At 39.2% G+C, this 27999-nt stretch overlaps 1 protein-coding gene and 1 long non-coding RNA gene across 2 annotated transcripts in view; one reads left to right on the top strand and one right to left on the bottom strand.

Moving 5' to 3' along the window:
• The window catches only part of RGS13 (regulator of G protein signaling 13), a 36655-nt gene extending 29802 nt beyond the window's left edge, over window positions 1–6853 (bottom strand). Inside the window, exon 1 of the mRNA XM_049868601.1 lies at window positions 6818–6853. The gene's annotated coding sequence lies outside the window, so the exon portion shown is untranslated. The remainder of the gene's footprint in view (window positions 1–6817) is intronic.
• LOC126067029 (uncharacterized) overlaps window positions 1–27999 on the top strand; it is a 158501-nt gene that overhangs the window by 37141 nt on the left and 93361 nt on the right. Inside the window, exon 2 of the long non-coding RNA XR_007515308.1 lies at window positions 20162–20379. This is a non-coding gene — a long non-coding RNA (uncharacterized LOC126067029). The remainder of the gene's footprint in view (window positions 1–20161; window positions 20380–27999) is intronic.

Here is a 27999-nt window from a genome sequence, read left to right as displayed (position 1 = left end):
ATGAATCCTGGCTATGGGAGAAACAGCACTATATATTGGACACTGGTTTAAAGCACATACAGCCTCCTGGAGAGCATTGCCCCAACCCTGCAAGGTATTGCCATGTAGTTGGCACCATAATTGTGTCTTTAGAAGGCCATTCCATCATTCTATCAAGACAGCTGCTTCAGGATGATGGGGAACTTGGTAAGACAAGTGAATTCCATGAGCATGGGCCCATTGCCACACATCATTTGCTGTGAAGTGAGTCCGGTGATCCAAGGCAATGCTGCTTGAGATACATGACAGTGGATAAGGCATCCATAGATGTCGTTTTGGCAGAAGCATTGCATCCTGTGAAGGCAAACTTGTATTCGAAGTAAATGTCTATCCCAGCAAGAACAAAATGCTGCCTTCTCTATGATGGAAGTGGTCCAATGTAATCAACTTGCCACTAGGTTGCTGGCTGATTGCCACTAGGAATGGTGTAATATTGAGGACTGAGTGTTAATCTCTGGTGCTGGCAGATTGAGCACTCAGCAGTGGCTGTAGCCAAGTCTGTCTTAGTGAGTGGAAATCTGTGTTGTTGAGCCCATGTATAATTTCCATCCCTACTACCATGGCCACTTTGTTCTTAGCCTGTTGGGCAATGATAGGAGTGGCTGGGGAAGGAGGCTGACTAGCATCCATAGAATGTGTCATCCTATCCACTTGATCGTTAAAATTCACCTCTGCCGAGGTCACCCTTTGGTGAGCCTTCATGTGAGAAACAAATATCTTCACTTCTTTAACCCATTCAGACATGTTGATCCACAAGCCTCTTCCCCATACCTCCTTGTCACTAATTTTCCAATCGTGTTCCTTCCAAGTCCCTGACAATACAAGCACACCATTGGCCACAGTCCATGAATCAGTATACAGTCACACATCTGGCCATCTCTTCTTCCAAGCAAAATGAACAACCAGGTGCATTGCTCAAAGTACTGCCCACTAGGAGGATTTTCCTTCACCACTGTAAATCAGGCACAAGTTTTCTCTTCCTCAGTCAACTGATTATAATGAATTCTCCATGAGACCATTGGTACAGACTGGGAGAAGGAAGGTAATATGACAGGAGTGAGGACCATGGACATTTGGGCCACTCCCTCATGTAACTTACTTGTGCCTTCAGGTCCTCCTTGAGCCCGATATTGTGTATACCACTTCCACTTAATGATGAAAGGTATGTCCAACTTTATGACTCTGTGGGTCAGACATACCCAGTTTACAATGGGCAGCTCAGGCTGCATAGTGACTTGTTGGCCCACGGTTAAGTGTTCAGTCTCTATTAAGGCCCAGTGACAAGCCAAAAGCTGGTTCTCAAAAGGACAGTAGTTACATGCAGAGGAGGCAGAGTTTTGCTCCAAAATCCTAAGGGTATGCACTTTGATTCACCAATAGGAGCCTGCCAAAAAAACCCAGACAACAGCATTTCTTTCTGTCACTGCCACTTCAAGAACCATTGGATCAGAGAGACCACATGGCCTGAGTGGCTTGCATGGCATCTGAACCCATTACTGAGACTTCTCTTGTTCTGGGCCCCACTCAAAACTAGCAGCTTTTCAAGTGACTTGATAAATATGCCAGAATAACACACCCACATGAGGAATATGTTGCCTCTAAAGTCCAAAGAGGGCCACCAGGCATTGTGCCTCCTTTTTAAAAGTTGTAGGAAGATCCAGATATAATAACTTATCCTTCACTTTAAGAGGGATATTTCAACATGCCCCACACCACTGGACCCCTAGAAATTTCACTCTTGTGTAAGGCACCTGAATTTTTGTTGGATTAATTTTCCACTTTTTAGCACTAAAACATTTTGCCAATAAGTCCAGAATCATTGACACTTTTTCCTTACTAGTAATCAGCATAATATCATCAGAGTAATGGACCAGTGTGGCATCTTATGGAAGGGAAAGGCAACAAAGGTCCCTGTGGGCTAAATTATGACGTAGGGCTGAAGAGTTGATATACCCCTGAGAAAAGACAGTGAAGATGTATTGCTGGCCTCGCCAACTGAAGGCAAACTACTTCTGGTGTTCCCTTGAAACTGAAATTGAGAAAAAGGCATTAGCCAGATCAATAGCTACACACCAGGTACCAGGAGATGTATTAATTTGCTCAAGCAAGAAATGAAACCACATCTGGCACAGCAGCTGCAATTGTAGTAACCACCTGTTTAAGTTTACAATAATCCACTGTTATTCTCCAAGACCTGTTTTTTTGCACAGGCCGCATAGGTGAGTTGAATGGGGATGTAGTGGGAATCACCACCCGTGTATCCTTCAAGTCCTTGATGGTGGCAGTAATCTCTGCAATCTCTCCAAGAATGTGGTATTGCTTTTGGTTTACTGTTTTCCTATGTAGGGGCAGTTCTAAAGGCTTCCACTTGGTTTTTCATACCATAGTAGCCCTTATTCCATGTGTCAGAGATCCAGTGAGCATTCTGCCAGTTGCTGTGTGTGTCTATTCCAATTATGCATCCTGGAACTGCAGAAACTACAGGATGGGTTCCGGGACCCACTGGACCCACTGTGAGATGGACCTGAGCTAAAACTCCATGAGTAACCTGACCTCTGTACACATCTACTGTGACTGGTGGGCCACAGGAAAGTTTTGGGTCATCTAGAATTAGTGTCAGTTCAGAGCCAGTATCCAGTAATACCAGAAAATCTAATTATTTTCTTTTCCCCAGTGAACTTTTACTCTTGTAAAAGGTGGTAGATCCCTTTGGGGAAGGCTGGGAGAGAGATTAACAGTATAAATCTTGGTCAGTGTAGTGGGGTTCTTCTTCAAGAAGACCTGGCGTCCCCTTTTTTCAAGTGGTTGTGGGTTGTAAACTGGGAATTGATTGAGGGACCATGAGTCTCTCTTCTGATGATTTAAGTTAGCTGCTGTTCGCTTGATCTATAATTCTTTTGCTTATACAGATCAAGTAAATATTTAGCAGATTTCCAATCTATTTCACTCCTGGGCATACCAAGACTAAGTAACCAACACCCTAACTCCATACGAGTCAGATTATTTTGATTACTGCTTTGACTCTGCTGTCCATTATGGTAACCACACCCATCTTGTCTTTGTCGATTAAGTGCTACTTGGCCCCTACCACCACGGGGTCCAATCCCCATTGTAGTTTGGTGTCTTAATTCAGTTAGGACAGTTCCCACTATCAAATCAGACGTATAAAATAGCAATCACAGCAGTCTTCAAGGATGCTGGGGCTCCCTTAACAAATTTGTTCCTCACCATTGTGATAAAAGGTGTGTCCTCTGGGCACTCAATGGGTGGGTCTGTGAGTCCAGCCTGATAAACCCACTCCAACATGCCAATTTCCCTAAGCCTTTGGATACCTTCTACAAGGATACCTTTTGCAAGGCAGGTGTGGCATTTCAACTTGATTTAGTGTAGGCTACCGCTTTACCGCTTAATCTATGCTTCAGTGAATCAACCAGAAAAACTAATAAATTATTTTATAACCTCTCAAGCTGAAACTTTGAATGAAGAATCTGTGCTTAGTGGGCCCATGTCAATAAACTCAGGCTGATCCATCTTTATGTTCCTTGCACCGTTATTCCACTCCCTTAATAGCTATTCTACACATATTCCCCAGGTTTTTGTCTGTACATCTTAGAAAAATCAAGCAGTTCTTTTGAAGTGTAGTATACCTTCCTCTAATTATACGTTTAGAAGCAAACATGGGTGGTGAGGGTGGATCCTGGGGACATTTAGCAATATTTTATAAAGTATTTATCTCAGCAAAGCCCCAGGCATCACCCCAAATGATGTGTTAGGCAAAGACCCTTCAGGCACAGTTGGGTTAATCTCATCAGATGAGAGTGGAAGAGATGAATAACAGTAAAACTGGGGAGGGTGGCTTAGCAGACAAAGGTGGAATAATTGCCTCAGAACAGACTAAGGGGGCTGGTTCTGATTACAGGAGTGATTCAGTGGAATTTAGAGGCTCAATGTTCCCAGCTTCTTGATTATCTGCCGATAGGTCCCATGTCAAGTTTCAGAACCCCATTTCTTCCCAATCAATGCTTTTACTTTCACTTCAGACACCATTTGAGGTTGGGGATTCAGTTGGTGTTGTAATTCAGCCACTCTTACAATAAGACTCTGGGTGTGGCATTCGGCAATATTAGCTCTGTTACTACAAGAAATAAGGCTTTCATTCAGGGGATAAGTGACAAATTTCAAGTGCTTGAGTTATGACTCTGAAGCCCTGAACTCATTTCTTTCTTTAACTAGTTTTTCTAGTGACAGCAGGACCAACCAATCACCCTCTCTCTATGTCTCATTCTGACAAAATTATGGGAAAGTATCAAACATGCAACCACCCAGAGCCTTGTTTCTCAGAAATATTTGATCCATTAGCATTGATATTTTGCACATTTCTATTGTTGCCACACGCCATGGACTGGCAGTGCCCTCTTTACTACCAGAGGCAGAGTCATCAGCACTTTTAAGACTAGCCAGACTTGAAAACCATTTTACAAATATTATCTTTATAATTTTGTTCCTTTAGAACCACTTTCAGTAACAAATGTCTTAGGTGTGTTCTCTAGAGAAGCAAAACTAGAATATACATACATATTTATGCATGATCTAGACCTAACATATATATATATATTTGATGAACTGTGGAATTACATCAAGGGCATCATACATGAAGAAAGCAAGAGGTCATTAGAAAGGCAGGAAAGAAAAAAAAGACCAAAATGAATGTCAGAAGAGACTCTGAAACTTGCTCTTGAATATTGAGTAGCTAAAGCAAATGGAAGAAATGATGAAGTAAAAGAGCTGAACAGAAGATTTCAAAGGGCAGCTCGAGAAGATGAAGTAAAGTATTATAATGACATGTGCAAAGACCTGGAGATCGAAAACCAAATGGGAAGAACACACTAGGCATTTCTCAAGCTGAAAGAACTGACGAAAACATTCAAGCCTTCAGTTGCAATACTGAAGAATTTTACAGCCAAAACACTGAAAGATGCAGGAAGCATCAAAAGAAGATGGGAAGAATATACAGAGTCACTGTACCAAAAAGAATTGGTTAACATTCAGTTATTTCAGGAGGTAGCATATGCTCAGGAACTGATGGTACTGAAGGAAGAAGTCCAAGCTGCACTGAAGACACTGGTTAAAACAAGGCTCTAGGAATGATGGAATACCAATTGAGATGTTTCAACCAATGGATGCAGCACTGGAAGTGTCAAGAAATTTGTAAGACAGCTATCTGGCCAGCCTACTGGAAGAGATCCATATGTATGCCTATTTCAAAGAAAGGTGATCCAACAGAATACAGAAATTATCAAACAATATCATTAATACCACATGCAAGTAAACTTTTGCTGAAAATCATTCAAAAGTGGTTGCAGCAGTACATTGACAGGGAATTGCCAGAAATTCAAGGCAGATTCAGAAGAGGATGTGGAATGAGGGATGTCCTTGCTGATGTCAGAGGAATCTTGGCTGAAAGCAGAGAATACCAGAAAGATGTTTACCTGTGTTTTATTGACTGTGCAAAGACATTTGACTGTGTGGATCATAACAAATTATGGATAACATTGCAAAGAATGGGAATTCCAGAATTGGGCTCATGAGGAACCTGTACATAGATCAAGAAGCAGTCATTTGAACAGAACAAGGGAATACTGCATGGTTTAAAATGAGGAGAGGTGAGTGTCAGGGTCGTATCCTTTCACCATACTTATTCAATCTGTATGCTGAGCAAATAATCCGAGAAGCTGGACTATATGAAGAAGAACAGGGCATCGGGATTGGAGGGAGACTTGTTAACAACCTGTATTATGCGGGTGATGAAACCTTGCTTGCTGAAAGTGAAGAGGACTTGAGGTACTTGCTGATGAAGATCATAGAGTACAGCCTTAAGTATGGATTACACCTCAACATAAAGAAAACAAAAATCCTCACAACTGGATCAATAACAAGTGGAGAAAAGATTGAAGTTATCACGGATTTTGTTTTACTTGGATCCACAATCAACATCCACGGAAATAGCCGTCAAGAAATCAAATGACGCATTGCATTGACAAAATCTGCTGCAAAAGATCTTTAAAGTGTTAAAAAACAAAGATGTCACTTTAGGGACTAAGGTGCGCCTGACCCAAGGCCTGGTGCGTTCAATTGCCTTATATGCATATGAAAGCTGGACCATGAATAAGGAAGAGCAAAGAAGAATTGATGCCTTTGAATTATGGTGTTGGCAAAGAATGTCGAATATACCATGGACTGCCAAAAGAACGAACACATCTGTCTTGTAAGAAGTACAGCCAAAATACTCCTTAGAAGCAAGGATGGCAAGACTTTATCAGACTTTCTTTCGATATGTTATCAGGAGGGATCAGTCCCTGGAGAAAGATATCATGCTTGGTAAAGCAGAGGGTCAGTGAAAAAGAGGAAGACCTTCAACCAGATGGATTGACATTGTGGCTGCAACAATGGGTTCAAGCATAACAACCATCATGAGGATGGTGCAGGACCGGGCAGTGTTTCCTTCTGTTGTACGTAGGGTCGCTACGAGTTGGAACCGATCTGACAGCACCAAACAACAATAACAATATATGCATACATACATATATACACTATAGGGTGGCTATGAGTCGGAATCGACTCGACGGCACTGGGTTTTTTTTATATATATACATACAGAGAGAGAGACAGAAAGAGAATATATATACAGAGAGTCAGAGAGAGTGAATATATATATGTATATATAGAGAGAGAGAGTCAGAGCGAAAGAGAAAAAATTAATTTCAAGGAAATGGCTCACGCAATTGTGGAGGCTGCAAGTCCCAATTCCTTGGGTGAGACTACAGGCTGAAGGCTTCTGCTGATTCACGTGGCTGAGGAACCCAAAATCAGCATGTCAGTTGGCAGGCTGCTGGCTCATGTGGCTGCTGGAGCTGGTGAATCCCACAATTGATAGGTCAGATCTGTCTGAAGAACTCGAGATCAGAGGATGACGTGTAGGATGCAGGATTAAGGGAGAGCGAGCTTTGCTAGAACATTGACATACATACTGGATGTATGCCACACCCCCAAGGGAACTCCCTTTTCACCTGATTGGCTGCTCACATCAGATCACAAAGTGGAGAATATTTACATAATATCTGCCAAACCACTGAGAAACATGGCCTAGCCAAGTTGACACATAGCCTTAACTGTCACAGAGGGGGAAACATGGAAAATCAATAATAGAATGAGATTCTGAAAAATAAGGAGGGGATGGAATTCAGAATATAGGGGCTAGGACACTGGGGGTGTAGGAGTACAGGAAGAAGTTACAGTTCCTTTGTCATTCAAAGGAACAGGGAAAGTATAGGTGCAGATTTAAGTTCATTTGCAGATTTAGGCATAAGAACTTATGGGAATTGTGGTCTGATGGACTTCATTTTTGGTGTGAGCCTTTACTGTAAGTGATTAGGACCAAGCAGCAAGGAAGTTAAATATATCTATCAAACCAAAATCAAACTCTTTGTTTTCGAGTTGATTCCAACTCATAGCGATCCTATAGGACAGACTAGAACCGCCTTATAGGGTTTTCCAAGGAGTGGCTGGTGGATTCGAACTGCCGACTTTTTTGGTTAGCAGCTGAGCTCTTAACCACTGTGCCACCAGGGCTAAATGTATCTACAGGAAGGAACAAAATGTAACACAACTAGATTAATTTTTTAAGTAGGACTCCTTTGATTGTAAATATAGGTCTAAACTAGTTTATGCAAAACCCTTTATTGTTGAGTCGATTCTGACTCATAACGACCCTATAGGACAGAGTAGAACTGCTCCATAGGGTTTCAAAGGAGGGCTGGTGGATTCGAACTGCCAACTTTTTGGTTAGCAGCCGAGCTTTTAACCACTGAGCCACCAGGGCTCACCTTTAAGCAAAAGGGAAATTCATTCTAAGGATATGTTTGTGTGTGAGATTCTAGATGGCCTTAAATGCAAGGCTGAAAATCTCGTACTCTATTCTGTTAGTAATAATTCATCCAGGCCTTTAAATTGTAGTGTGATGAAAATAAGAGCCTTGGTCTAGAATAATAAATCTGACTTAAGATGATTAACACTAAAATAACTGATGCTGAGAAAACTGTTCTGTTGGCTGGCTATCCATACTAATCCTGTTTATAACAGGACCCTGAACTGTGTTAGTAGAGTTAAGGTTTCAAGTTTCCTCATCTCCGAGATCACCTATAAGATGCAGGTTACCCAATGACTGTGTTATCTTCTTAGTAGAAGTGTGTTAAAGAACACACTTCCTTCATATGTCTTTTCTGTCACTGTGGCTAGTCATCCCTGGCTTCTACTGGGCTTGACTTCTCCCCTCCCCTTTAACTTTGCCAATAGTTTTTACATATCATTGCCTCCCCACTTGATCTACTGGGGCTCTATGTACCCATTTTCATCTCCACCCTCTTTTTCTGGTAAATTTTGTAACTCAAGTGGCTGTCTATTTATGGGTATCATATTTTCTTTTATAACTTTAATGAATTATATGGCAAAAGCAGAACCGTCCCATCGTAGTATGGAACACCCACTTGAGGTCAGAGGCAGAGTGAAGGTAAAGTAATTTCTGGATTCACTAGAGTTTAGGGGATTCCCAAAGCTCCTGAGAGGTAACAGAGTATATTAAAATAGTTCTGGCCTTTGAAGTTAAACAGCTATGTGACCTGGGGCATAGTAATTAAATCCTCAGAATCTCAAATTCCTTTTTCTCTAAAATGGAACTGTAAAGATTAGAGAGATGAATGTATGGAAAAACTTTCTTTTCTAGTTTATCTGATCTCCCTTCAGCTTCTTGCCCTCTGTCACTCAGGAAATATTTCCTAAGCTGTTTGTATGTACAGGAAACAGACATCCTGATAGACTGCATTCCTGACTCTTACATTTCAGCTCAGACCTTACGAATTTTCCCCAATTAATTGTACCCATTCTCCAACATGTCAGATATTTCCAGCAAACCCTTCCATTTATTTTTATTGATCCTGCATTCCTATATTTTTATTGCTCACACATTAAATTAGTAGCTGGAGTCCTGGCTTTAGAATGAGCTGAGTCTGCTACAAGGACTCAGACACATCTGGGCAAGTCGGTCACACTAAAGAGGTGTGACTGCCAGGAGGGAGTCTTCTGGCCAGAAGGGCTCTGAAAATGCTTGAGTGTTAGAGGGGAAGGGGATGAGGAAAGCCTAATCAAGCTTCCCCTTAGTGTGATTATGCAGGTTGTCCCCTCTGCAAAAGATGCCTGGTCCAGAGGGAGAGAGGAAGCTGATATCTAAACACATGCTGCTTACCAAACTGTGGGCCCCCATTAGGGCTTCATCTATGTGGTGCAAAGGCCAGCTTTTTCTAACTCCAGCAAAAAGTGTTTCTAGACCAGGGGTGGTTCTGTGCTCAGCTACGTGACTTATTCAGAGCGAGATTGTCTGGCCCAGATTGGGTGACACTGGCAAAGGAGTGAAATGTAAACGTAATGCTTTTTGTATTTCTGACTTATCTACTCTACTAGACTATAAATTCCCTGAAGATTACGTTCAAATGTTATTTGATAATCATTTGTAAGTAGTTTAGACATTGCTTAGTATTCTAAGTCAAACATTTACAGACTTATGAAATTATGGAATAGCAGTAGGTTATAATGCCATATAAGCATTGACAATTAGATTGTATTATGTGTAAAATAAATGGATCCCAAAACAGTCCTTTTTTTATACAATTTTCTGGTTTTCCAGCCTCTAAAAAAAAAAAAAAAATTTTTTTTTTTTTTTTTTTAAGAGGTGGGACTTGTTGGGCACTGAGCCAGTGATTGAAATTCTGATCCCATGCCACTGCCCAGTGCCTGGCCCCTTGTTGTCTGCTTTCCTTTGAAAACCAAATCTCTACCCACATGCCCATGCTTCTTTCTATTGATTACTACTGGATTTAGTATTGTGGTGCACTACTACTTTGTGTGAGTATCACAGAACACTCTGCATGTCCTTATAATGCTGTCTACATTGAGACAAAGAGACGGATTTGCGAATACTTAACCCAGCTTCGGGTAAAGAAAAGATCAGATTGACCACCTGACTTTATCACCCCCTCCAACCAAAACACTGCTAAAATCGTAATACAGGAATATATAAGATTTAAACTTGAGAGAAAAAGGAAAATAAACAAGTCAACAAAAGACATCAAAAGATTCAAAGCAATTTGGAAGACAAAAAGCAGATGGGGTAGAAATTAAGATTCTCATACCTCTAAAATGAGAAAAAGCAGCCATTGGAATATCATTTGACAAAATGAGGAAAATACAATTCAAAGTCTGAGAACAAAGAACTTCCTAAATAACCAGTGGTTTAAAAAGAAATACCTACAGTTCTGCATTCAACAATATTTATCATTAAGTAATGGACCTGTATTTACAGTTTAATAATACCAAAATACAGAAAGGCAGAGAGAAACCCTTTCACATTTATAATTGAGAGTTTTCAAGAAATATTTCGGTAATTCCTAAACGGATACCAAAAACCTAAACCCATTGCCATTGAGTCAATTTTGACTCATAGTGACCCCATAGGGTTTCCAAGGCTGTAAATCTCTATGGAAGCAGATTGCCACGTCTTTCTCCCAAAGAGCTGCCGGTGGTTTCAACCCACTGACCTTTCAGTTGGTAGTAGAGCACCTTAACCACTGTGCCACCAGGGCTCCTTTCCTAAAGGGATAAATCCTAAAAAATTTTTCAAAGTGTAGTTTTTCAGGATTAGGATTTGATTAAAATATCCTACTGATGAATGCAAATGTTCCTGTTTGTAATTAAATCCAGCTAAGGGCTTCTTCAGTTAAATTATTTCCTTCAAAAATTAGAGCCCAAGTGTTCAAATATTTCATAGAAATAGAATTCTATTTTGGCAAAAAGAGAGTTCTTGGTGAACGAATGACCTAAATGTATGTAATGTAGAACTGGTTTAAATTATAGAGAAACTTACCAAGCTTCAAATCAACAATAATCATTTTTTTCTCATATTGGTGGTATATGTGGAAACATTCCGTTGACCTAAAAATAAAATAATAACAAAAACAAAAAGATTATTGTGTGCTTCCTGGAGAACACATATTTGGCAAAATTTTCTACAAATGCCCTGCTTTAAGTTTTAAGTAAATAATTTTTCTGCTCCATAAATGCTGAATTATTGTTATCCTTATTTTTGATGTATTAACTCCTTATCTAGAATTTTGTTAGTTTTGTGGACTGATGTAAAAATTCCTGTACTTTTTATTTGTACTTTTCCATTACTTTTTCTTTAAATGTTTTATGCTTATTTTAACATTACCTATTAACTCACTTATCCTTTTTATTTTTTCAACATCCTTCTGGCAAAACTAATATGCATTTTTAAAAATCTCAACATAGAGCATTTAAAACAAGTTTAGGTCTCCATCTGAGTTTTACCTCCACTGTTTTCTCATAATAATTATTTGAAAGAATACATTTCATCTATCACATTTAGAGTGGTTTAGATGAATTTAGTGCATGAGTTATGAATTAAGTTATGAATTTAGTTATGAATTAAGATGCATAAGTATTATGTCAGAATAGAGTCAAGTTTCCTCCAGCATTTAAATTTAATCTTCCTTAAGGTGATACAAAAATAAAGGAATTTTATTAAATCAAGCATTTTTACATATTTAAATGTTTATTATCTAGATAGACAATCAATAAATTATTTCTGTCCGTATATAATGACTCATTACAAATATAACATGTTGCATTTAAGTGTGTTTATTTTATGGTGTGACAAGTCAAATAAAATTTAGAGAAACCCCGAGCAATTTATATTGCAGTGAGATTTTATTTGCCATAAAATACACAAAATTCTTGTCTTTTTAAAAAACAAGTAATTTGTGTGTATTTGTGCTTACGAAGTTCCATAAAGTCAAGGCCAGCACAGCTTCAGATAAACCCTTCAGCTATCCATACCTAGCAACAACACGGCTAATAGACTGGTGGAAGAAACCGTTTGGTAATACAGTGAAACCTGTGAGAGACAGAACTGTCTTGTTTTCCTGGGTCTTACAAGTTTCTGCCTTTGACAGAGTACAGCTTACCACTTCTCTGTTGCTCTTTATTAGTGTAAAATATTTGAGTTTTCCTTCCCTGACAGCTTTACACATGTTCTGGCTTTTGCAAGTTTCACTGTGCATGATTTTTGAAACAAGTAATTCTGGAATATGTGATTTTATAGTGACACATTATCTAAACACATACACACATATACACACAAAAACACAGAAAGTACAAGAATGTACTGTACCTGAAGACTGAAATATTTCCTCTACTGCTTAATTTAGAAGCTTCATGAATATGTGGAGTGAATATAAGTTTTATTTTAAGGAAGCCTCGGGCAGGCAAAGACGTATGTTTACTACCTTTTTTGTTTTTTGCCTTAGAAGAAACCAGGCAAAATTCTAGAGTCTTGCTGTTGAAATCAGTACCCACTAGCCATTTATCAAGCTGACATTCTTATATTTATCAACTATTTTATAGAATCTCATACTTACAAATATATCCTGTACAGCAATCCACCATGCTAAATTTTATTTCCTCTTTGTGACGATCCTTTTGGACTCAGATTCTGAAATTCCATGAGACACCCAGCATTTTATTTTTCTTGGTGTAAAAAGACTTTGCTCTCTCTATAATTATTTTCTATGGCACTCTGGCCTCTGTACCCTATGTTCTGTTTTTACCCGGCTGTATCTATGCAAAGAGAGGTTTTGTTGAATATGGAAAGTAGGGCTGTGGGCCTCTGATGCATTGCTGATAAAGAGGTTTTATCTAACATTATCAGACTATCTGAAGTGATCAGATGGTTACAAGCCTTAGCCCTACAAAATCTTCAATGAAATATTAAAAATTTTTAAAATTACAATTCATTTTTTCTAGTTTTAGAAAATAAATGGCCTAAAGTAAAATACCCTTTTAAAAAACGCATAGAACTGAGTGTGAATAAGTAGCTTATCACTGCAAACACTTGTTATCAAATTATTGAGAACTAAAGTTGTTCTCTTTGGAATTGCCAAATTAATTAGATACTCTTGTAACAACTGGAGGGCCTAAACAGGTCTCTTTTCTAGTAAAACCTTTCTAATTCCTTCAACTGGCCACCACAGAGTAGAAATTCTAGACTCTCCATCATTCCTCTGTTTGTCTATATACCTGTTAAAGACTGAATTTGCTACAGAGTTCCAGATGTGCAAACTATGGTGATATTATTAATGCCCTTGCCTAATATCTAATTCCAGTGTGTGTGTGTATGTGCGAGAGCTAGAGAGAGACAAAGACAGGCAGACATGGGGGTTGGGGAGATGCTGGCATATGACAATAGCAAAGATCAGAGTGTGGCTGATGGAGTGTGTTTCATGGTGTGGCTAATGAAATATTAAGGAGCCCAATCAGGAAGAAGATTATATCTACTTGTATTTAATAATCTTGGGAAATTGAATGTATCAAGCCTAAGGGATAAGTTTAGGACTGGAAAAGGCAGACAAACTTCAAGTAAAAACCTGAGTAGATGTAGCAATGATGCAGGAAGTAGATAGAGAGTATGGGTTGGAGTAGTTTAAAGAGCCCAGGTTGTTTACTGAGAGCACTCATTTTAATTGGTCGCTAGCTGTTTAATCTCCTTTCCACATCAGGACATTTGGGACGCTGGGTCTTTCCAGGCATTGTGTCTTGGATTCATTGTCTTGGATTTGGTAATGTTTCAGGGCTGAGCCCTCTTTCTGATGGTTTGGATGCAAGGATCTGGCAGGGAAATTATGGAAGAAATATGTTGTAGAAGTGCGCATTTCAAAAACTGCTTAGCAGAACCAAACATGAACATCTTCCTAGGGAGAGAAAATTGGGTACAAAGGTATCGATCCAATAAAACCAAAAAAACCAAACCCAGTGCCGTCGAGTCGATTCCGACTCATAGCAACCCTATAGGATAGAGTAGAACTGCCCCATAGAGTTTCCAAGGAGCGCCTCGTGGATTTGAACTGCCGACCCTTTGGTTAGCAGCCGTAGCACTTAACCACGAGGCCACCAGCATTTCCATTGATCCAATAGGGGCTGAGAAACAAAACAATCACTGAAGAGTAACAGAATGGGAGGTAACAGATGGAAGGTGGCCGTGGAGGAATTCCAGAGCAAGGCGTAGATGCCTGTGGCAGATCTCTAAGCATTTTGAGATTCGCTGGAAAAGGGAGGGCCATGCGTATTTCACGGGGTCAAAGAAATGTAATGCTTCCTACATAGGTGGATCAGCCTGATTTAAAGGTATCGGGTCAGGGCAGGTAATAGGATGGTTTTCCTTTTTGTCAGTGACACTCGGGAATATTCCTCCCTTTGAGAGGCCATGTCATTCTGATGGACTTGTGACCTGCTTACTACCGAGCACTTTTACTCTTTTCCATTTCTTTGTCCACCAAAGTAAGTCCAAAGTAACAGAAGTTGAAATGCAGAAATTAAAAGATTTAATATTTTGGTATGGTTAACATCCAAATGAGCTTCTTTACAAGAATTAATTAAATTATAATTTCTTTAATATTAAAAAACCCCCCAAACCCCCAGGATTTGCTATTTATACCTCTATGAAGAAGGGAGAAAAAGCAGTTCTACTTGGCTATTGGTGGTGGAGGTTTATGAAATATGCCCTATTATTTCCAGTGCGTCTTACTTCTATTATGTAGTTGTTGCCATTTTTTCACAGGGTGGCATTTTTCAATATATTCTAGAAGCAAAATAAATTCTTAGACACTGGTGAATTCTTCAGTGAAATTTGTTTAGCAGGCTGCAGTTTGTGCCAATGTTTTCCTTCCCATGTAGGAGAAATTCTCTAACATGTCCACAAATATAATCACCCAGCTTTGAGACCCTGTGGAACAATTACTACACTTACTGATATGGAGAGTTTTCTATTTAGATCAAAAACACGAACTTTATAGTTTTATCTTCTACCATGCTGAAGAGTATATATATTTTAAGCCAGACTTTAAAATCATATTCAGCAGTTATTTCCAGCCATGCCCATCTGTTACCTAAGTAAATAATTTAGAATATGCTTTCCTTTCCTTTAACTAAGCTGAAAGTTAAATGGTTAAAAAAGTAGTTAAATAATACATTGTGAAAACATTTACTATGGTGCCTACCACTTAGGGGCTGTATAAAAACAAACAAACATGCGATATTTTGGAACAAGCTGTCAAAGACAATACGTGGCTTGTTTGTCTGGGCTTACTTGCGTTTTCTAGATCCTGAGAGGCTTATTTCAGCTTCTGTGTTGATTTTCCATGTTCAACCTGAACCTGTGTTAGGATGATTGGAGCCTGCTCCTGCTTTCCTTGGATCCTGGGTCTGACTACCTTAGCCTTTCCACTCTGTCCTCTCTGACTGCATTTCCTTCCCATGTTGCTGCTTGGCAGAGCAACTTCAGTCTGTCTTCATAGACTTGATGTCCACGTCTTTTGGTATGGCCTAAAATTCTGTAACTCCAACTTGACTCATCTTCTTGTCTTGTTCCTTTTGGCTTACTAGAAACAACCTAACTTTGGCTTCTGAACCAGAAACGTAATGACAACATAAATTAGAAACAGACTACTGAGTACCCAAAACTATTTCCAGCACATAATCCACTTACATAACAATTAAAACTAGCTACTAATTTTGTACTCATTTATTCAAATAACTTACTTTGAGGATGTCTTTAATTACAACCACAGTCCTGCCAGTCTATAAATTCCAGTCGCCAATTCCCAGTCAGTCTTAATTTCCACTTGGCAGCTGCTCTCAGTCTATTCTCTTGGCCTTCCTAACCAAAACCAAACCCGTTGCCAACTCCCAGCGACCCTACAGGACAGAGTAGAACTGCCCCATAGGGTTTTCGAGGAGTGGCTAGTGGACTCGAACTGCTGACCTTTTGGTTAGCAGCCGAACTCTTAACCACTGCACCACCAAGCTCCCTTGGCCTTCCTAGAAAGTCAATAGTGTTTTCCCGATCCCCAACTTGACATTAAAAGGAACGGCACCACTGTGTGTCTCCTACTTTCCCTTGAGCACTTAGTGGACACATCCTGTCCTTCTCTACTGGATTCCACGGAATCAGTTAAATTCTCTTCTCCCCACCCTCAAGTATTTAAGGCAACGTTAACACAGCTAGGAAAGCAATGTTCTTTTCTTGGGGGAAAGAAAAATGACAACCCACCGTTGTTTAATTTAGACTAAAATGTGTCTCTTAGCTTTTTCTTATATTTGCATTGTTTAATCTGTGGACTTCTCTGAGGGCGCATTCCTCTGAACAAGATTTGCATTGGCTCTGTCAGGCAACCCAAGTACTTCCAATGGAGGGCTGCTCTGTTATTTTCCTGGCTTTCAGGTTCCTGGACCACATAAGTAGGGTGCATTTAAATTATAAGCCCAGAGTAGCACGGCCCTGTTATTGTGCTAAATTTGACATGTTTCCTTGTCATCACTCTTTTTAGGTAAGTGGATTTTCTTGTCAAACCTTTCACTAAAGATGTTGCACTTTGAGGGTCCTTGGATCAATTCCTCACCTAATATATCTTCACATCTCATTTACTTGCTCTAAACAGACTCTTAAAAGCCAGACCTCTAGGTAAGAGACATTAGTGAACTCTAAACACAGCTGTACATTAAATGCTAGTTAAACACTCTGATTTTGGACTATATCTATTTTTGATCCTTGGGATTTCCCTTCCTTTTTTCAAACTTGACTATGCATTTAAAGGGGGCTATTTGTTGTATTTATTTCTAGCATTGCTAGGTGTCTGACAGTAAGATTTTTTAAGATATCTGTCTGGTCTACCATATTTGATATTTTCTTTTCTATCAGATAATGTAATACAATAAACATCTATATTTTAAAAATAATTTTTACTGTGCTTTAAGTGAAAGTTTACAAATCAAGTCAGTCTGTCACATATAAGCTTATATACACCTTACTACATACTCCCATTTACTCTCCCCCTAATGAGTCAGCCCGTTCCCTCCTTCCAGTCTCTCCTTTTGTGACCGTTTTGCCGGTTTCTAACTCTCTCTACCCTCCCATCTCCCCTCCAGACAGGAGATGCCAACACAGTCTCAAGTGTCCACCTGATACAAGTAGCTCACTCTTCATCAGCATCTCTCTCCAACGCATTGTCCAGTCCCTTCCATGTCTGATGAGTTGTCTTCGGGAATGGGCCAACAGAAGGTTTGGGGACCATGACTGCTGGGATTCTTCTAGTCTCAGTCAGACCATTAAGTCTGGTCTTTTTATGGGAATTTGGGGACTGCATCCCACTGTTCTCCTGCTCCCTCAGGGGTTCTCTGTTGTGCTCCCTGTCAGGGCAGTCATCGCTTGTGGCCGGGCACCACCTAGTTCTTCTGGTCTCAGGATGATGTAAGTCTCTAGTTCATGTGGCCCTTTCTGTCTCTTGGGCTCATAGTTATCGTGTGACCTTGGTGTTCTTCATTCTCCTTTGATCCTGGTGGGTTGAGGCAAATTGATGCATCTTAGATGGCCACGTGTTAGCATTTAAGACCCCAGACGCCACACTCCAAAGTGGGATGCAGAATGTTTTCATAATAGAATTTATTTTGCCAATTGACTTAGAAGTCCCCTTAAACCATAGTCCCCAAACCCCCGCCCTTGTTCCGCTGACCTTCGAAGCATTCAGTTTATCCCAGAAGCTTCTTTGCTTTTGGTCCAGTCCAGTTGAGCTGACCTTCCCTGTATTGAGTATTGCCCTTCCCTTCACCTAAAGTAGTTCTTATCTACTAACTAATCAGTAAATAACCCTCTCCCACCCTCACTTCCTGCCCCCTCTCGTAACCACAAAAGAATGTGTTGTTCTCAGTTTATGCTATTTCTCAAGCTCTTATAATAGTGGTCTTATACAATATTTGTCCTTTTGCATCTGACTAATTTCACTCAGCATAATGCCTTCCAGGTTCCTCCATGTTATGAAATGTTTCACAGATTTGTCACTGTTCTTCATCGATGTGTAGTATTCCACTGTGTGAATATACCATAATTTATTTATCCATTCATCCATTGATGGACACCTTGGTTACTTCCAGCTTTTTGCTATCGTAAACAGTGCTGCAATAAACATGGGTGTGCATGTATCTGTTGGTGCAAAGGCTCTTATTTCTCTTGGGTGTATTCCGAGGAGTGGGATTTCTGGGTTGTATGGTAGTTCTATTTCTAACTTTTTAAGAAAACGCCAGATAGATTTCCAAAGTGGTTGGACCATTTTACATTCCCACCAGCAGTGTATAAGAGTTCCAATCTCTCCGCAGCCTCTCCAACATTTGTTATTTTGTGTTTTTTGGATTAATGCCAGCCTTGTTGGAGTGAGATGGAATCTCATCGTAGTTTTAATTTGCATTTCTCTAATAGCTAGTGATCGAGAGCATTTTCTCATGTATCTGTTAGCTGCCTGAATATCTTCTTTAGTGAAGTGCGTGTTCATATCCTTTGTTTGTCTTTTTGTGGTTGAGTTTTAACAGAATCATATAGATTTTAGAGATCAGGCACTGGTCGGAGATGTCATAGCTGAAAATTTTTTCCCAATCTGTAGGTGGTCTTTTTACTCTTTTGGTAAAGTCTTTAGATAAGCATAGGTGTTTGATTTTTAGGAGCTCCCAGTTATCTAGTTTCTCTTCATCATTTTTAGTAATGTTTTGTATTCTGTTTATGCCTTGTATTAGGGCTCCTAAGGTTGTCCCTATTTTTCCTTCCATGATCTTTATCGTTTTAGTCTTTATGTTTAGGTCTTTGATCCACTTGGAGTTAGTTTTTGTGCATGGTGTGAGGTATGGGTCCTGTTTCATTTTTTTGCAAATGGATATCCAGTTATGCCAGCACCATTTGTTAAAAAGACTGTCTTTTCCCCAATCAACTGACACTGGGCCTTTGTCAAATATCAGCTGCTCATATGTAGATGGATTTATGTCTGGGTTCTCAATTCTGTTCTATTGGTCTATGTGCCTGTTGTTGTACCAGTACCAGGCTGTTTTGACTACTGTGGCTGTATAATATGTTCTAAAATCAGGTAGAGTGAGGCCTCCCACTTTCTTCTTCTTTTTCAGTAATGCTTTACTTATCCGAGGCTTCTTTCCCTTCCATATGATGTTGGTGATTTGTTTCTCCATCACATCAAAAAATGTCATTGGAGTTTGCATTGTATGTGTAGATGGCTTTTGGTAGAATAGACATTTTACTATGTTTAGTCTTCGTATCCATGAGCAAGGTATGTTTTTCCACTTATGTAGGTCCCTTTTAGTTTCTTGCACTAGTACTTTGTAGTTTTCTTTGTATAGGTCTTTTACATCTTTGGTAAGATTTATTCCTAAGTATTTTATCTTCTTGGTGGCTACTGTGAATGGTATTGATTTGGTGATTTCCTCTTTGATGTTCTTTTTGTAGATGTAGAGGAATCCAAGTGATTTTTGTATGTTTATCTTGTAACCTGAGACTCTGCTGAACTCTTCTATCAGTTTCAGTAGTTTTCTGGGGATCTATTTTTTAATAAAATCAAATTCAATGAAATGTCAACAAAACTGGGACGTCATTTCCTTGTCATCACAAATAGAAAGCACTATCAGTTGCTTCTTTATGTGAAGGATGCCTTATACATTCAGGGTCCAGTGATGCATGGTTGCCAAGTTGATCCCCATCTGGATTCTCACTACCTAATCAATTCACTGCCCTCATTCTTTTTATCGGTTCCTTGGGTGGGGAAATGTTTAATTGCTAACTGAAAGATTGGAGTTCCAGTCCACCCAGATGCACCTTGGAAAAAAGGCCTGGTGATCTGCTTCTGAAAGTCATAGCCATGAAAACCCTACGGAGTGCAGTTCTACTCTGCAGCACGTGGGGATGCCATGAGTTGAAACTGACTTGATGTCAATTGGTTTAGATTTTTTGGTTTGGTGTTCTTTATGTAAGACTGGAGTGGAGAATAATGAAATGGGTAGGTGGGCATTCCCTGTCTGCCATGTGTAAGGCATATGAATTTTCTGCTGTAGTAGGGTGAAAACAAACACATCTGTGCCACATTTCCTGTTTTGTTTTTTTTTTCCATCACAGGGATTAAAATGGCTCGTCTGCAGGTGATCACTATTTTAAAAACTTGACTTAACTTTGAAACCCAGCTGTCTCCAGGGCAATAGCAAATGGTGATGAATGCCCCAGATCTCACCCATTCATACAGGCCCTTTGTGGTGTCCAGCGATTCAGGGAAGCAGATGACTGCGTAGTGATACAGAGACAAAGGTGATTTAAGAACTAGGTACCTGCATTAGCTGGTAAGTGGTACCTAAAAGTATTAGCCTGCTTGCCTCTTCTGTCCACGGCCAAAGGGATCTTCCACTTTTCTCACACATGCTTCAACTGTGTATGTGTATATAATATCACAATTGGTATAGTAGATGCTCTCTGTATATTTGAAGAATTAATGAATATATTCCTTTTTTAACCTGAATCATCCAATAGCAGCTGTCCTTAATATTCATTTCAGCAATTTTCACTTATATAAAAACGTTGTGGGGTCGAGTTTGGGAAGGAGGATTATATTGTATAATTTTTCCTGTGCCTCATACCTTCCATGGACACAGTCCTGTCTCTCTGCCATAACCTTTTTGTAACCTACAATTAATGTACTAGTTAATGACACATATCTGGAAATGGTAAGCTTTGTAAGTATAATTTACACAAATACGTATTTTTATGAAGCATGCAAATTTGAACAATGGACTCCTTGTATGTCTGTCAAATAAGGAACTAGAATAAACACAAAGCAAAGGTTTCTCTTTAGAATCTGAAAATAACATAATGAAACTATATCCTAAAACTCGTGGAAGGGCACAAAGCAAAAATGACTAGATAAAACAAATTTAGTTTTTAGGAAAGGCAAAGAATTAAAAAAAAAAAAAAAGACCTATCAGAAGCTTCAGGAATCTACTGTGCTTCTCCGAATACAAAAAAAAAAATTCCTTTTTTCCTACTCAAGTTTGAATAATTGGGGAGCTGCTTTTACAACCTTAAACAAGTTCGTCAGATAAATACTCTTTTCAGATAAAGAAGATGTATTTTTAAGACTTTTTTTATATGAAGGAAAAGTTATTTCGTCTAAAGAAAATTACAGCCAAAGAAAAATGAAATGTAATAGCTGTTTTAAAAGGTGTAACCTGGGGGCCTAGAACAATGTAAGGTGTTTTGAATGTAGGAATCAGGCCAACGGAGATTATCTGAGTGATTTCATAGATGAGGCTGAGGAAAGGGGTAGAATGGAAAGTAGAACACGAGAGACCGAGACACAGTAAGTATGACTTTTGCTTGAAAAAGAAAAAATGCTGGTTAGTAGTCACAACCATCTATTTTTTCCAAATACATTTTCAAATCCTGCAAAAAATGATATTTAATAAAACACAAAATTTGTTAAACCTTATTGAAAAATTCCAAACAGTAATTTAGAAAAGAATTACGTTTTGGTTTTTTATATATATATATATATATTTTTATATATATACTTTTTTTTTCCATGTGTATGTGTCTGTGTTTGTGTGCCTGTGTGTGCAGGTGCATTTTTCCCCACTATTTTGCTTTCCCACATGAATAGACAGATGGTAAAGAGAAATGTGAAATTTACATCAATTCATTGCTTTATTTGTACCTTTGCTGAACAGCATTGTGAAAGAAAGACTTTCAAAATAAAGGAGATATAAAAAAAGGGATGCTTTTATATTTAAATCTTGGTAGTCTACGCAGGAAGTTGAAGACTTTGTATCAAAGACTACTTCTCTGATCCTTGGGTGGCACAGTTTGTGCTTAACTACTAAAGGTTGGTGGTTTGAACCCACCCAGCGTTGCCTGAGAAGAAAGGTCTGACGATCTGCTTTTGTGAAGATTATAGCCAAGAAAACCATATGGAGCAGCTCTAATCTGTAACACATGGGTTCTCCATGAATCAGACTGACTTGATGGTAACGGGTTTGGTTGTGGGTTTTATCACAAAAATTTAGAGCTTAAAGAAATTTTATTGACAGAAACTGAAATCTTGTATATTGCCCCAAATCACATTTATTATATCAAACCAGAAACCCGTTGCCATCGAGTCGATTCTGACTCATAGTGACCTTATAGGAGAGAGTAGAACTGCCCCATAGGGTTTCCAAACTGTTAATTTTTAAAGACGCAGACTGCTGCATCTTTCTCCCATGGAGTGACTAGTGGGTTCAAACCTCCGGCCATTTGGTTAGCAGCCTAGCGCTTTAACCACTGCACCACCAGGGCTCATTACTTGTAATATGAAAAACAAAAACCAAACCCATTGCTGTTGAGTCGCTTCTGACTCTCAGCAACCCTACAGGACAGAGTAGAACTGCCCTGTAGAATTTCCAAGGAGTGCCTGATGGATTCGAATTGCCGACCTTTTGGTTAGCAGCCACCCACCAGGATTTCAGCAGCCATATAGTTGAGGCTAAGACCCAGGTCTTCTAGCCCCCAAGTTTCATGATCTTTTTATTTTAACTACAAAGTCTTTCATTCTCTGATTTACTCCAGGTTGAAAACCAAGAAGAGTTTTCCATCTTTTACATTCTCATTTCGTTTCGTGAAGCAGCCTGGAGTTTTTAGGCATATATGTCTATATATCTACCTCCTCCCTTTCATTTTTACCAGAAAAACATGTGACGCATATGCTGCGGCTACATTCATTCTGCCCTGTTCTTGCTGTAATATATTCATTGCAATTAGTTTCATACTGAGACCTTGGTTTCTCCACTTGAGTGTTATTGATGTGGCCTCTATTGGGTTGAATGAGTGAAATACTATGCTTCTAAATCTAATTTATCTACCTCAAATGATGCAGTCTGGATATGATTCTTTAAGGAAACTCAATATATGCTGCCTACTATCAGAAAAATATTAACAGGATGATTACTCATTTTGAAAATAATGATACATTTTACAAAGGACTTCTATAAGGATCCCCTTAAGTAGTGAGCTCCTGTCATGCATTCTTAACTATGATTTAAATTTTTTGAAATTCAGTTTGTGCACAATGCTTCAAGAACATAACATAAAACAGTGTTTTAGAATTTGATGGCAAACGGAAACACCAAACTTCTCCAAACAACTCCAGCAACGCAAAACACTGTTATATATCTAACACTATAAACAGTAATATACTTGATAATGTATTTCTTAAAATTTTATTTTTACTTTATGACAAGGCACAGGGTTGTTGGGTAGGATGAACGATACTGTCCCAACCCAGTGCTGTCAATACTATCTGTAGATTAGAAACAGATTTAAATTGCTAAAGGCAATGCCTGGAAATACACCGGAGAATCAAACATGCCTGAAAAAAAGGGGGTCAAAAAAAGTATTACAAAACAGCTGTTATTAAGAAATATTCCATTTAGGTCTGTTTTCAGTCAAGCAGTGTTCCAAAGGGACCATGTGGCTTTATTTTTAGGCTGCAGTTTATTGATTCAGGCTGCGGCCTCTGCTAATTAGCAGAGCTGGTCTTAGTCTACAGATTTTTACTGGTTCTAGATAATGAGAAAGTAAATGTTTCTCTGCCTTTCTGGAAGAAAAACAGAAACAAAAAACAACTACTCAGCTGAGCATACTTCCTCCAGAGTCCAGCTCTGTTCCTAGGTGGTCCGCAAGAAAGGTTACTTGACAGATACTATGATTCACACTCTCTACCGTTATGGAATTTCCCTGGCCAATTACTGATGGATTAGTCTACAAAAATGAAACCAGGACTACAGAGGTCATCCTTGAAATGGGAATGTGAGGATTAGAAGACTTCCCAGGTAACACATGGCACAATTATTCAGTAAATTAAAGAGCTGATAGCTTGGTCTCTGAGGAGATGAAGTGAAAGACTAACAATTGTCAATGGAGCACAAGATAAATCTGTGGAGCCAAGCCCTGAGCAAAAAAAATCCCCGGCGGTTGCTGTGGGGAGAGAAAGTGTCTCAGGGTTGATAAGGATACCAGAGTGTACACCTTTAGAGGTGTTTAGAACGCGAGAGGAAGAGACATGGGAAGGCAGGTCCAGCTTCACGGGCCTGTGACCTGTACAATTGCACAGGGACCCGTGCTTAGAAGGGCTCCTAGCTTGGTTTAATTTTTTGCTGTCATCGTCTTAAAATTCTTAATAATAATTTTTTTTTTTTTTAACAAAGGGCCTTTCATTTTCATTTTGCACTGGGTCCCACAAGCTATTTAGCTGGTTCCTGTTGGAAGGAGACAAAAAGGTCAGGGGATAGACATTAGAAGACATTTTAATTTGGGCTGAGCAAAATTCTCTTCTATGTAACAGGGTTTAAAGGAAAGGTATTTAAATAATCCTCAGAACATTTTGGTGCTAGATCAAGGGAAAGTCACTTGACTTCCAGTGTTTCAGATTCCTTATCAGTAGAATGATTTTTCATACTAGCTACTCTCCAGCAACTAACAGTCTTAATGTGATAATATCTATCAAGTGCTCTGAGCCCCTAAGAGATAGACTATCAATCCATACAGTAGCCTGCTCCTTTCAAGTGAAGTAAGTGAATTTGGGGTCTAGTGAAGTTGCCTGGGAAGAGGTGATTTGCTGTGGTTTAGTAGCTGAAGTGTTCTAATCGCCAGTTCTCTAGGGAAATATATTCTATGCAATAACACCACTCCTCTTTTCTCCCCCCCTCAAAAAAAAGTTCCAGTGTGTTATCTAGTTGTATTTCCTCACCAAAGTGAAGTATAGGGTCAGACCCAAGACATTAGATCTCTCAGATATTACAGATGGGCTTTATGTAATCCAGATGATTCATAAAAATGATAGTCTCTGAGCTCTCAGGGCCATTACAAGTAATTTAGGTCGACTCCATTTTCAAATGACAAAATTGAAAGAGAAAAGGGTAGCAAATGGCCCAGGTCTCACAGCTAAATGTGTACAGCCATGCCTAGAGACCAGGCCTATTAGTTCAGGGCTTTTCCCTTACATCACACATGTCTTCTAAGCAGTCAGGCTCATTCTGGGCAATATTTGAGGAGTTCCATTACGTTTTGTACCTTTTCCATAGATGTACCAAGGTTTTTATGAAGTGTTTATTAATCAGAGTAGTAGTAATAATAATAATAACTACATTTATAAAGAGTCTGCAATGGGCACAGCGAACTAGGAAGTTTACCTAATCCTTCCAACAACCTTGAAAGGTAGGTATTAATCCTCACTTTTCCAAGGAGGAAATTGAGACTCAGAGAAGTTAAATACTTTCCTCAATATCACATAGCTTTTAATTAGATGGAAACCCTGGTGGTATAGTGGTTAAGAGCTATGGCTGCTAACCAAAAAGTCGGCAGTTTAAATCTATCAGGTGCTCCTTGGGAACTCTATGGGGCGATTCTACTCTGTCCTATAGGGTTGTTATGAAATTGAGACTCAGAGAAGTTAAACAACTTCCTCAATATCACATAGCTTTTAATTACATAGACTTTAGGGCTTCTTCAATCTAATGGAATTTTGGCAGCTATTTTTTTTTTTATTTATCTCATCTCTGAGTAGAGCCCAGTGTATTTATTGGGGGTTCTTCAGTTTTATCCTTCAGGACTGAGCAAGAACTGAAGTACTAATTACAAGGATATTTATCTTGCAACATTTAGTATTTTGTTATATGCAGTCAATATAAACCTGATTATAGCTTGTCCTGTGTTGACACCTCAGAGGTAATTTATAACACTGTCTGTGGAAATTATAGGGGTGAATAAGCTGAGGAAAAGGAACAAATTAATTATATTTGTTATATTTTGATTACTTTTTCTATTTTGTGACCTAGAAGACTTAATTTACTCCTCAGGTCAAATCTCTCAGGTGGAGAGTATATTCACTCATACAAAGAATCTAGGAAAGAAAAATGGGAATGAATGAGAGCTACCAAGTAAATTGGGTATATTTACAACCATCTGGAAGACATAGTCAAGCAAAGACAACATAAGAAAATGCAGCTACAGCTGACTAGAAATGGAAGGGAAAAAAGTCTTTTTTTAGGATATACTTGCCCAAGGCATTTTTAGAATTTAAGCAGAGAGGAGCAAAGCAGAATTGAGGGGAATGTAATAATGGTAACAAAATGGTTAAGCTCTCGGCTGCTAACCACAGGGTCAGGGATTCAAATCTGCCAGTGGATCCATGGAACAAAAGACCTGGCAATGTGCTTCTGTAAAGATTACAGCCTAGGAAACCCTATGGGGAAGTTCTACTCTGTCAATAGGTTTGCCATAGTTGGAATGAACTCGACGGCACACAACAACAATAACAGTAGATGCCAGTCTGGGGAAGAGGTTGTAGACTTAGTGTGCCCTCCATTCTGTAGCACTCTGCCAACTCTTTGCAGAGACAGAAGGGCACTGCCCCTAGGAATGAACTCAAGGCCCTTTTGTCACTGCTGTCATTCAGGTTAAACAGTGAAGCCATTATCCTTCATTTACCTAAACTCCTGTTGCCTTCACCTCCACCCCCACGACATACTAGGTTTGCTAAGGTTGCTGTAGGCAAAGCAGTGTGTAAAATAGCACACAGGTTCCTGTTTGACAAGTGGAGTGTCGGTTTCTCATTGCTCCCCAGGGGCCACTTATAATGAGCAATTGGCCTAGTGAGCTTTGAAACTTTTACATTCACAACCCTGTATGTCTTTTATTATTTTGCCTTTTAAAATTAGCATGCTATTTTAGAAAACAAAGAAAACAGACTTTAGAAGCATAACAAGGGCATCTGTTTTGCAGCAACCACTAATCAGTCCCTGTCTCTTCACACTGGAGTTTTAAATTATTACCAAAAGAGGAAAACATGCAAATATAAGACATGTGGATTAACTTTTTTTTTTTATCTGGAGGTTCTTCTGTATATCTAAGGGATAGATATTTGTGTGTAGATTTTATTCATGTTTCTCCATGAGACCCTACTTGTAGATTCTAGCACTGAACCATCAAATAGATTTTATTGTTAATAATAACCATAATTTTCAGGTACTAAGTTTTCACTGCAATTTGAAGATATCGGAAGAGCGAAAAAAATCTCTTCAGGTCACCTCATTTAGGCCCTAAAAACCCTTGATACTTTCTTCTGCCTTACTGTGTTCATTCCAAGGTAATTCATTTGCATGTTCAATTGTCTGTCTCCTTCACTAGACTCTAAGCTTTTCGAGACTAGGACCTGTGTCTGTCTTGTTCATCACTGGGTCCTCAGAACAAATTATTGCATGTGCCTCAGCAGACTTTTGATAAATATTTGTTTAACTGAGTTGGAATTACATTTTGGGGGGCCCTCTGGCACAGTGGTTAAGCATTTGTCTGCTAACCAAAGGGCCGGTAGTTTGAATCTACCAGCTGCTCCTTGAAAACTCTATGGGGCAGTTCTACCCTGTCCTATAGGGTTGCTATGAGTTGGAATCCACTCAATGGCAAGGGGTTTGGCTTTTTAATGTCCCAGGCTATAGTCTATATGGGAGCAAATCACCAGGTCTTTTTTCGCTCACCGGATCTTTTCTGCTGAGGAGCCTAGGAAGCCGTGTGGAGCAGTTCTACTCTGTCATATAGGGTCACTGTGAGTTGGAATCGACTTGATGGTACACAACAACAACAACAACATCTCAGGCATTTTAAAGAGTGCCTTAAATACATTTTTTCATATAATTCTCCCAATAACCGTTTGAGAGAAGCTGAAACTCACCTATGGTAGGCAGCATGCTTGAGGTCTTCCAGCTGAGTTATGTCATTTGGAACTGGGCCTACGTGACTGCAAAATATACACTCTTTCTGCTGTACCACATTGCTTTGTATATCAGGATGTAGAGCGATATAAAAATCACCCCATATGTTGAAGGGGACAGAAAACATGAGAGATGAGGAGGCTTGTAGCTACATTGGCAAAGAGG

Source organism: Elephas maximus, chromosome 24 (assembly GCF_024166365.1).
Source record: "Elephas maximus indicus isolate mEleMax1 chromosome 24, mEleMax1 primary haplotype, whole genome shotgun sequence".
Classification (NCBI taxonomy): Eukaryota; Metazoa; Chordata; class Mammalia; order Proboscidea; family Elephantidae; genus Elephas; species Elephas maximus.
This window is presented reverse-complemented; position numbering and strand designations above follow the sequence as displayed.